The sequence below is a fragment of the Patagioenas fasciata genome, chromosome 1 (assembly GCF_037038585.1).
Source record: "Patagioenas fasciata isolate bPatFas1 chromosome 1, bPatFas1.hap1, whole genome shotgun sequence".
Classification (NCBI taxonomy): Eukaryota; Metazoa; Chordata; class Aves; order Columbiformes; family Columbidae; genus Patagioenas; species Patagioenas fasciata.
The window spans coordinates 95252472-95260687 of record NC_092520.1 but is presented as its reverse complement, the minus strand read 5'-3'; positions in this window follow the sequence as shown (position 1 = coordinate 95260687).

The following is an 8216-nucleotide window of genomic DNA, read 5'->3' as shown; positions in this document are numbered from 1 at the left end:
ACACCTGTGCATGAGGAATTATTAGAGCTCTTACTTGAAATGCAGATTTTGTAAGCATCAAAATATCAAATCCAAATGCTTTCGTCTTTCAGAATTTGTAAAATGTACAGGTGTTTGTACCCACACAGGCAGTACGTGTAGCTAAACACGGCAGTTGGATACTTTGGCCAGAAACTCACCTCATATCTAAATATCTCACATCTAGTCTGTTTTAAAATTGATTCTTTGTCCACAGAAGAGAGCTTAAAATAACCCATGCTCTGACTGACAGTTTAGTTAATTAACTTAACTAGATAATCTTGTAAGGTCTGAACTTATATACCATAGCTAAGAAAAGGTATTACCCCGGTTTTTTTCCTCGCTCTGACTTCAGTAAGTGTAACAGTTCCAAGACAAAAGACAAGGGTTATAGCCCAGTGCACAGAAAAGATCCCAACTACTTAAACTGTTCCATTACTGCAGTACAAAGACAATCATCCATCAACATGTCAACAATGTTTTAAAAGGTGGCTCTTCATTTTTTCCAGGAGAAATAGTGCTTTCTACATGACTCTGCAATTATGCTTATAAAAAGAAAAAAAAGGCAAAAAAAGACAAACCCTCTCACACTTTTAAACCCAGAAACTGAGACTTGCTTCTTGTTTTAGCAATGTAGCTCTTAACAAGGTAGGTAGCAGAGATGCAGTACACTTCTCTAAAACTTCAGCTGACCACAGAGCCTCTTATGTTGCACCAAGTGGGAAAATAATATGGTTATTCTACTGAACAGGGGATTTATAAAGAAATCTCTCTTAATTAATTTGGTTGATTGTCTGTAGGCGAGAAACAGATTTTTCAAAAATATTTGGTCCAAGTTAATCAGAGAAGCATAGTGTCAATGTGTACCAATGAGCTCTTTTTCCTTCTTTTCAGGTGAGAAGAAAAATGATTCTGTAAAAATTATTGACTTCTCACTAACAATTTCCAACTGATTTTGACTGTAGAATGAAAATCTCTAAATTGCTATGAAGTGAAGTCATAAATATCCTGGCTTATATAATAACAGCCTCATACCCTCATTAAAAATGATGTCTTCAGCATCGTTTACTAATTTCTCATTTCTTCCAAGTTTGATGAAAACTAGTTCACAAGTAGTCCGCCTCCAATGCCTGGCCTCTGTTGTGGAGGGATTTATTAGATGTGTTTCCAAGTCTCCATTAACTGTGACTTTCCAGTCTATTAACTATTTACATCTGGTATCACATGAGCATTTCTAACATAAGCACTGCTGTAGTGAATGTAGATGCTATATAAATAATGACGGAGTAATGGATTGGATCAACTCCATCTGGAAATGGGGTAAACTCCTCTATGCCTCAGGCAGGAGCTCTTTCCATAGAACCAGCCCAAGGTGAGCTTCTCGTTGAAGAAAGAGGCTGGACACTGTCAAGGCGCTGTCAGGAGGCAGCTTGCAGCAGCCACTGAAGGACCTAAATAGGCAATGGGTCAGCTTTGTTTGCCCTCCAGGAAAAGGGAATTTCAGAGCCAGGAAAAGGCCCTGTTCCCCCAGAGTACAGCATTAAGACTGGACTCGACCGAGCAGATGTGTTCCGTGTGGTTGCAGAAGCTGAGAAGGACGCGTTCCCTCGCCACAGAGGCTGCTGAGCTTGTCCCCTTATGAATGCAGACACCTGTCATTCACCTCACACTTTGCAATCCCAGAGAGATGTCTGTAGGAGCTGCACCTCAGCAATACTGTTGCATCTGCCTGGAATTACAGACTCTGAGCTTTCAAGACATGGAGCAGGTCTGAAATTAATTCAAACAGGAGGGAGGAAAATACCTGTTCCGCAATACTGGTTCTTTCTGAAAACGCTTCTTGCAAGAAAATCTCACACAACTGCTACTAGATACAGATACATAACAAGACAGAATTTGTTTGGTTTTATTTTTGACTCAACAGACATATCAAAAAACAACCAGATGTCACTGCAGGTATGTTTATAAATGGATGGCTAATAAATGGAAACTGGTACCAATTAAGTCAGATTTATTTTGCTTTAAGTGAGACCTTGTTAATAGCACTGAAATGCACTACAAAGTGAGGCACTGCTAAACCTTCTTGCTTGGCAGAAACCTCATCCATCACAGAACTGCTGCAGTTGAATATAGCACATTTACACAGCCTATGAAAGATCTGCAAAAGCACTCAAGAGATTAAAGTGCATAAGTGCCAACGACTTTAAATGGTACTTGCTTTTGCAAATTTCATCCCCTGAGACTTCAGTAAACTTAGTAATGCACAAAAATACAGTCTGAAGTGTGATCCAGCTTTACATAAGCTTGGCAAGTCTTGCTTTTGTTTTAATTTGACCGATGTTGTAAGGAGAAAACAAAAATGACTGCTGCTTTTTCAGAAATTTTCAAACTGGAAAATAACCTTTATAATACTACTTACCTTGATAGGGTCACTAAGACAAGTGTTCTCAAATGCCAGCAGGTAAGATGTTTTTCAGTGGAAATCAATACCTTATTTTATATCTGAGAAGAGACAAGTAAAAGGAATTAACTGGCCTTGACTAATCATCTCACCTACAGAACACCACTGCTGACAGAGCAGATGAAAATGGATTCACAAGAGGGAATAATATAACTTAAAGTACATAAACAAAAGTAACCTTTTGATTTGCATCAGAGGCCTCAGCCTACTGTCTAAAAGTAATAAAAATAATAATGTTGACTCCAGCAACCCAATCAAGCCTTATCTGTAGTGTAGCAACAGAAAAGCTATTCATCTGGGAATGTTTCCGCAAGAAGCAGCAGGAAAACCAAGAGGGAGTGAAATCTGGTTGCTAGGACAAAGAAAAAGCAATACAAGTGCGTGCCTGTTCATGCCACAACAGCTAAGGCACTCCCTCAAAGTCTCACAGCAGCTGAGAAATCAACTTTCTGTGTAAATGTGTCTTCCTTGGCCATATATGTTTATATTCGTGAGATACATTTTTCAGTGAGGTTTTGCAAGTCTCAAATCCATCATCTACATATTACCAACTATTTCCAAGGCAGGGAGTGAGAAGGGCTGCTGCTCTGCAGCAATGTGAATTGCAAAGGGCAGTGGGTCATACCTACAAGGTTTTCTGATGAATTCCCTTCCGAATGAAGCAGTTTATTCCCTGAACACGCACTGTATGGGGACACAACACATCCCACCAAAGCTGCCCACCCATGCCCACAGGTGGGCTGCATCCACCTGCAAGAGCAGGCTGCTTGTAGGCTCAGTTTTAGGGGACACTCAGGCAGGGTGATAAATCTTGAAGTGATAACTTTCAGTACTGGCAGTGGGGAAGCAGATCCAAGAGTTTTATTTCATTGTTATACGGCATATCCTCACTTGTGCTGCAATCCTGCAGCCCAGCCCCCTGCTTCACCCTGCGAGGCTCCTTGTGCAGCAACATGGTACACAAGGCAAATAAAATTCAAGGGCAGAAGTAAAGTGCAAGGCGTGCTGGTGCACTCAGGGTTGTTCTCCAGTGCCTGCTCTCCTGAGCACCAGCTGCACATCACTGGTGCACGTTTGAACCAGAGTTCTGACTGTGCGTTGGCACCGAAGGAATCTGCTATGCAGATGAAAAAAAGAAGGATGTTTATTGTTTTGTGTTTGTTTTCTCAGAAAGGCATTGCCTTTTTCTTATGTGGGTAAAAAAATGTCATCAAGAGAATTCCCCTTATCACTGTCAGGTTTTCCTTTGCTCATTTTACTTTTACGATTTTTTCTTTGTTGCTAGTCCTAACCTTGGAGTTTTGGCAGCCATAAGCTATAAATACTATTGAATATTATTTATTTAAATTAGTCTGATTGACTATAAAGCTTTCGGGATTACGATTTCAATGTGCAGCTCAGAATAAAGATCATGGACTTTTAATTCAGATGATGGGCATTAATTCATGTACGTATGTAAGAACAGAGAAAATGTAGGTAGCTCTCTGATGCCAAGAAAAACTTGCATTAATATAGAGTGCTTTAACTATGAAACAACCATTTACTTCTTTTGTATAAAGGTATATAGAGTATGATGCATAATGCATACTTTCCCCTGGTATGTATTCGCTCAGCAATACTGAAAAAGAGCAGTAATAGAGGAGCTAATCATCCATCTTTTTGCTATGCAGCAGATGTCAATAAACTGGAGTTTGTGTTCCATTCTATTAAAATCCCAATGTCCCAGGCAATAACCTGTCTTTCAATAAACGCAGGTCTAATGTCCATTGAGATGCGAGCTAATGCTGAGTGGAAAATGACTTCTGTGTTTACCTACTTCCAAATTGTATTTTATCCATTTTCATTTACCAGATAAAAACAAGTGATTGCCTTAACTTATCCTTTGTAGAGCGAAAGCCTCTATGATCAGGGGAATATTGATGGCAGAACAATTCTAGCAGAATAAAATTGCTTTGCCTCTGAACAATTATTTTAATTTCTCCAAATATGATGTCTCCCGATTTGCTTTTTAAGGCCTAGATGCAAGAGATGCTTTGGTGTTCTCCAGAGACTGTAGGTACCATATGTCAGGGGAAAGTCCAGAGGGCAAATTACAGGATGACTGACCAAATACTGAGATTTTTATTTTTAACTCTAAGACAGAATTTACACAGCACAGCTGTGATCACTAAATGCCTGCCAATTGCCTTGCATAACTTGAACACATTGCAATGCCTCAGCGCTTGCGATGTTGCCCAGGTATCCCCTAAAGACAACACTACACTGCTTAGTTTTACGTAACTGAATGGGAAATATCTATGTAATTGATTATATCAGCGCAAGAGTGAGTGGGAAATGAAATGTTCCAGCTCTTCAGCATCAGGCAATCACCTCCCTTCCCTGCCACCATTCCCCCTCCACCCACCCACTCTTCCTGCTGTAATTCTCTACCCACACTCTGTGCCTCCTCCTTTATGCACTGTCATTACTTACATCCCCTTCACCTTTCCCTCATCCACACCCTTTCCACTACGGCAATCACCTTCATAGAAACTTAGAATCACTGAATCACAGAACAGTTTGGCTTGGAAGGGACCTTCAAAGGTCATCTAGTCCAACCCCTCTGCCATGAGCAGGGACATCTTCAACTAGATCAGGTTGCTCAGAGCCCCATCCACCCTGGCCTGGAATGTCTCCGGGGATGGGACATCTACCACCTCTCTGGGCAACCTGGGCCAGTGTTTCACCACCCTCATCGTAAAAAATTTTTTCCTCATGTCTGGCCTGAATCTTCCATCCTTTAGTTTAAAACCACCACCCCTTGTCCTATCACAACAGGCTCTGCTGAAAAGTCTGTCCCCATCTTTCTTATAAGGCCCCTTTAAGCACTGAAAGGCCACAATAAGATCTCCCCGGAGCCTTCTCTTCTCCAGGTTGAACAACCGCAGCTGTCTCAGCCTGTGCTCATAGGAGAGGTGTTCCAGCCCCCTGATTATCTTGGTGGCACTCCTTTGCTCACCCCTCCTCCAATGCTTTGCTACCACCCTCCACCCCTGCGCCATTTAATCCTCTTCCTCACCTGCTTGGTCCTGAGAAGCTATGCCAAATTCCTGGACCGCTCTGTGCTTTAGGGTAGCGTGATGACTGCACAGTCCTGTGACTGATCACCTAAAAGGTCTAGCGCTGGTGCTTGGTTTTGAACTGCCAGGTGTTTTGGCAAGGAGGTTTGCCTGCTCAGGTCAGCCAGCTGCCAATGCAGGCAGGCTAATGTGTGCTCCCGTCAGCTAACAAATTTCCCTACAAGATACAACCACCTCAAGGCTATGCAGGACTGGGCTGAGTTTTGTGCAATTAACCATTAATCTGAGACTAAAAACAAAGAGATAAATTTGTTCCTAGAAAGGAGAACTTTGTACTTCCACACAATATTTTCAGTAGAAGCACATGACACATGATGTGTTATGAAGACTTAGAAGTGCAAGCACGGGCATTGTTTTTAGATAAATCAGTAAACGTGATTAATTTGAACAGTAGGAACACGGCAGTATTGACTGTGCATAGAGTATAAGAAAATGTTTGGCCATTATATCTTTTCCATACTTTTGTACTGTCTTGCTCACAGTGCTGTGGGATGGGAAATACTTCAGAAATTGCTTTATTTGGACTTGTAGATGGACCAAGTTCCCTGGGCATTATTTTGAGTGGGGACCAGACACATTTCCCATGTCTGACTGCATCGTCTCTGCAGAAATGGGGAAAGTGCGACTTTGCTAACCCTGGGCAAAACAGGGACACAACCAGCAAGGTCCCTGCGGCCAAGAGGAGCCACTTTGCTGCCACCACAACAACTGAGTTTGGCCACACCAGGAGAAGGATTAAAGGTTTGCCTGTGCCACACAAAGAGATGTGTCACTGTGGCTTGCGTGCATGATCTGAACTATTTGAATGCGTTTGGGAGAGATGCCAGCCTTCTACAGGTGTGTCTGTTTTCCCTTTCCTGTAGTTATTGTTGTTATTAATCATTGTCATCATCTTGTGGTTATTTTTTTAGATCATTCACTATATTAAATGTCAACTTAGCTCCCAAGAAGAAATGACAATGGTTACAGAAAAACAGTAATATCATTTTGCCAAAAGCTGCTAGCTAAGTAGAGAAAGCCACTATATTTTGTGTACTTGTGTCCCTTCATGCACCCTCCTCCTGTCACATTAGTCTTGAAGACTTCAGTGGGAATATTTATGGTGGAAACTACTACTGAATGTCAGTAATAGAATCACTTTGGCCTTTGTGAAAGAGCATTAAATCACAATACACTGAGAAGGGGCGAGAGTCCTCAGGCTTATTGCAAAATCTATTTTTAGATATGGATATTCAGACTTTCCTTATCAAATAATTAGTCATCACAAGTAAAGGCAAGATAACTTTTGAGAATAAAATAAGGAGTCATTGAAACCTTTTCTGAGCTTCCAATACGGGTTGATTTAGAGAAGATTGAAGCCTTTGCACCTGACTCTAAGAATTTAGTAACACAAAAAAAGCACAAAAAAAGTCTGAACCAATCATAATGGCTGTCCAATTTGTCGGGCAAAGAACTGCAAATAAGGACATTTACCTGGATTTCTGTTTCAACCTGATATTGCAGAGGTGCAATGGGGCTATAAAACTGAGAAAGGTGTTTTGCAGCCAACATAGTCTCATGTAGAAAAGAAGGGGAAAATCCTGGCTAGAGAGAGAGACCACACAGATGCTCGATATTCACAGGAAATTATGTTCTGATTATAAATCCACAAAATAATGCTGTCAAAAAAAAGGCCAAAAGCCATGTAAATTGTGGTGAGGGGATCATCACTTGTAGAATAGTCAAGATAATTATGCTGCTGTATTTGGCACTGGTGACATTTCATTTGGATGGCTGCATTACATTTCAGGCGCATAGATAAATTGGCAGAGTTCAAAATGATGAAAAAGGCTGGAAAAGTAGACCTATGAGATAAGGTTAGGGAAACTGGGTGTAGCTGGTCTGGAACAAATTAACTGAAATGGCAGCAGGGAGGATTTAGGTTAACTACAAACCAACCTTTATAGCTTTAAGAAAAGGTCAGCCGTGGAACAAGCTGCCAAGGAAGGTTTTAGACTCACCATCAGTAGAGATACTAAAAGGCAGGAGACCATCTGCCAGGGACAGTTTAGGGATTTAAAAAAAAAAAAAAGAAAGAAAAAAGCACTGCCACAATTTGAGAGTTGAGCTAAATAGCCTGTTCGTGACTAGATTTTAACGGACTAAAAGTGGCATGGCTTTTCTCTTTAGGCTGAGTTCCTAGATCTTTTCACTGTGAAGATCATCTTGATAGTATAAATCAACACAGGTCAATTCTGCTGATTTCAGATTGGGAATGATACCTTCGCTTGAATATTTACAGGGCATAGATGTCTAAATATTAACTGAATCACATCAATAATACACTCTCCCTTTTTTCCTCATGAGGCTTTGAACATATGTATAGAGCTGATATTGAAATAAAGAATATTTAATTTAGATTAAACCACAACTAAAATCTGAGGTTTGTCATATCCCTTAGTATTGCAAGTAAATAATGGGCTGGGCCAGGCCTGTCCAGTGATCTGGGGCTTGTGATAACCATGTTCAAAGAGATTTCAGATCAGGTTAAAATTATGGTAACTGGTAAATGGTCAATAATGGATATAAAGTCATTTCTACATTGCTGTACAGTTATGGCACTGAGGTGACACTGGAGT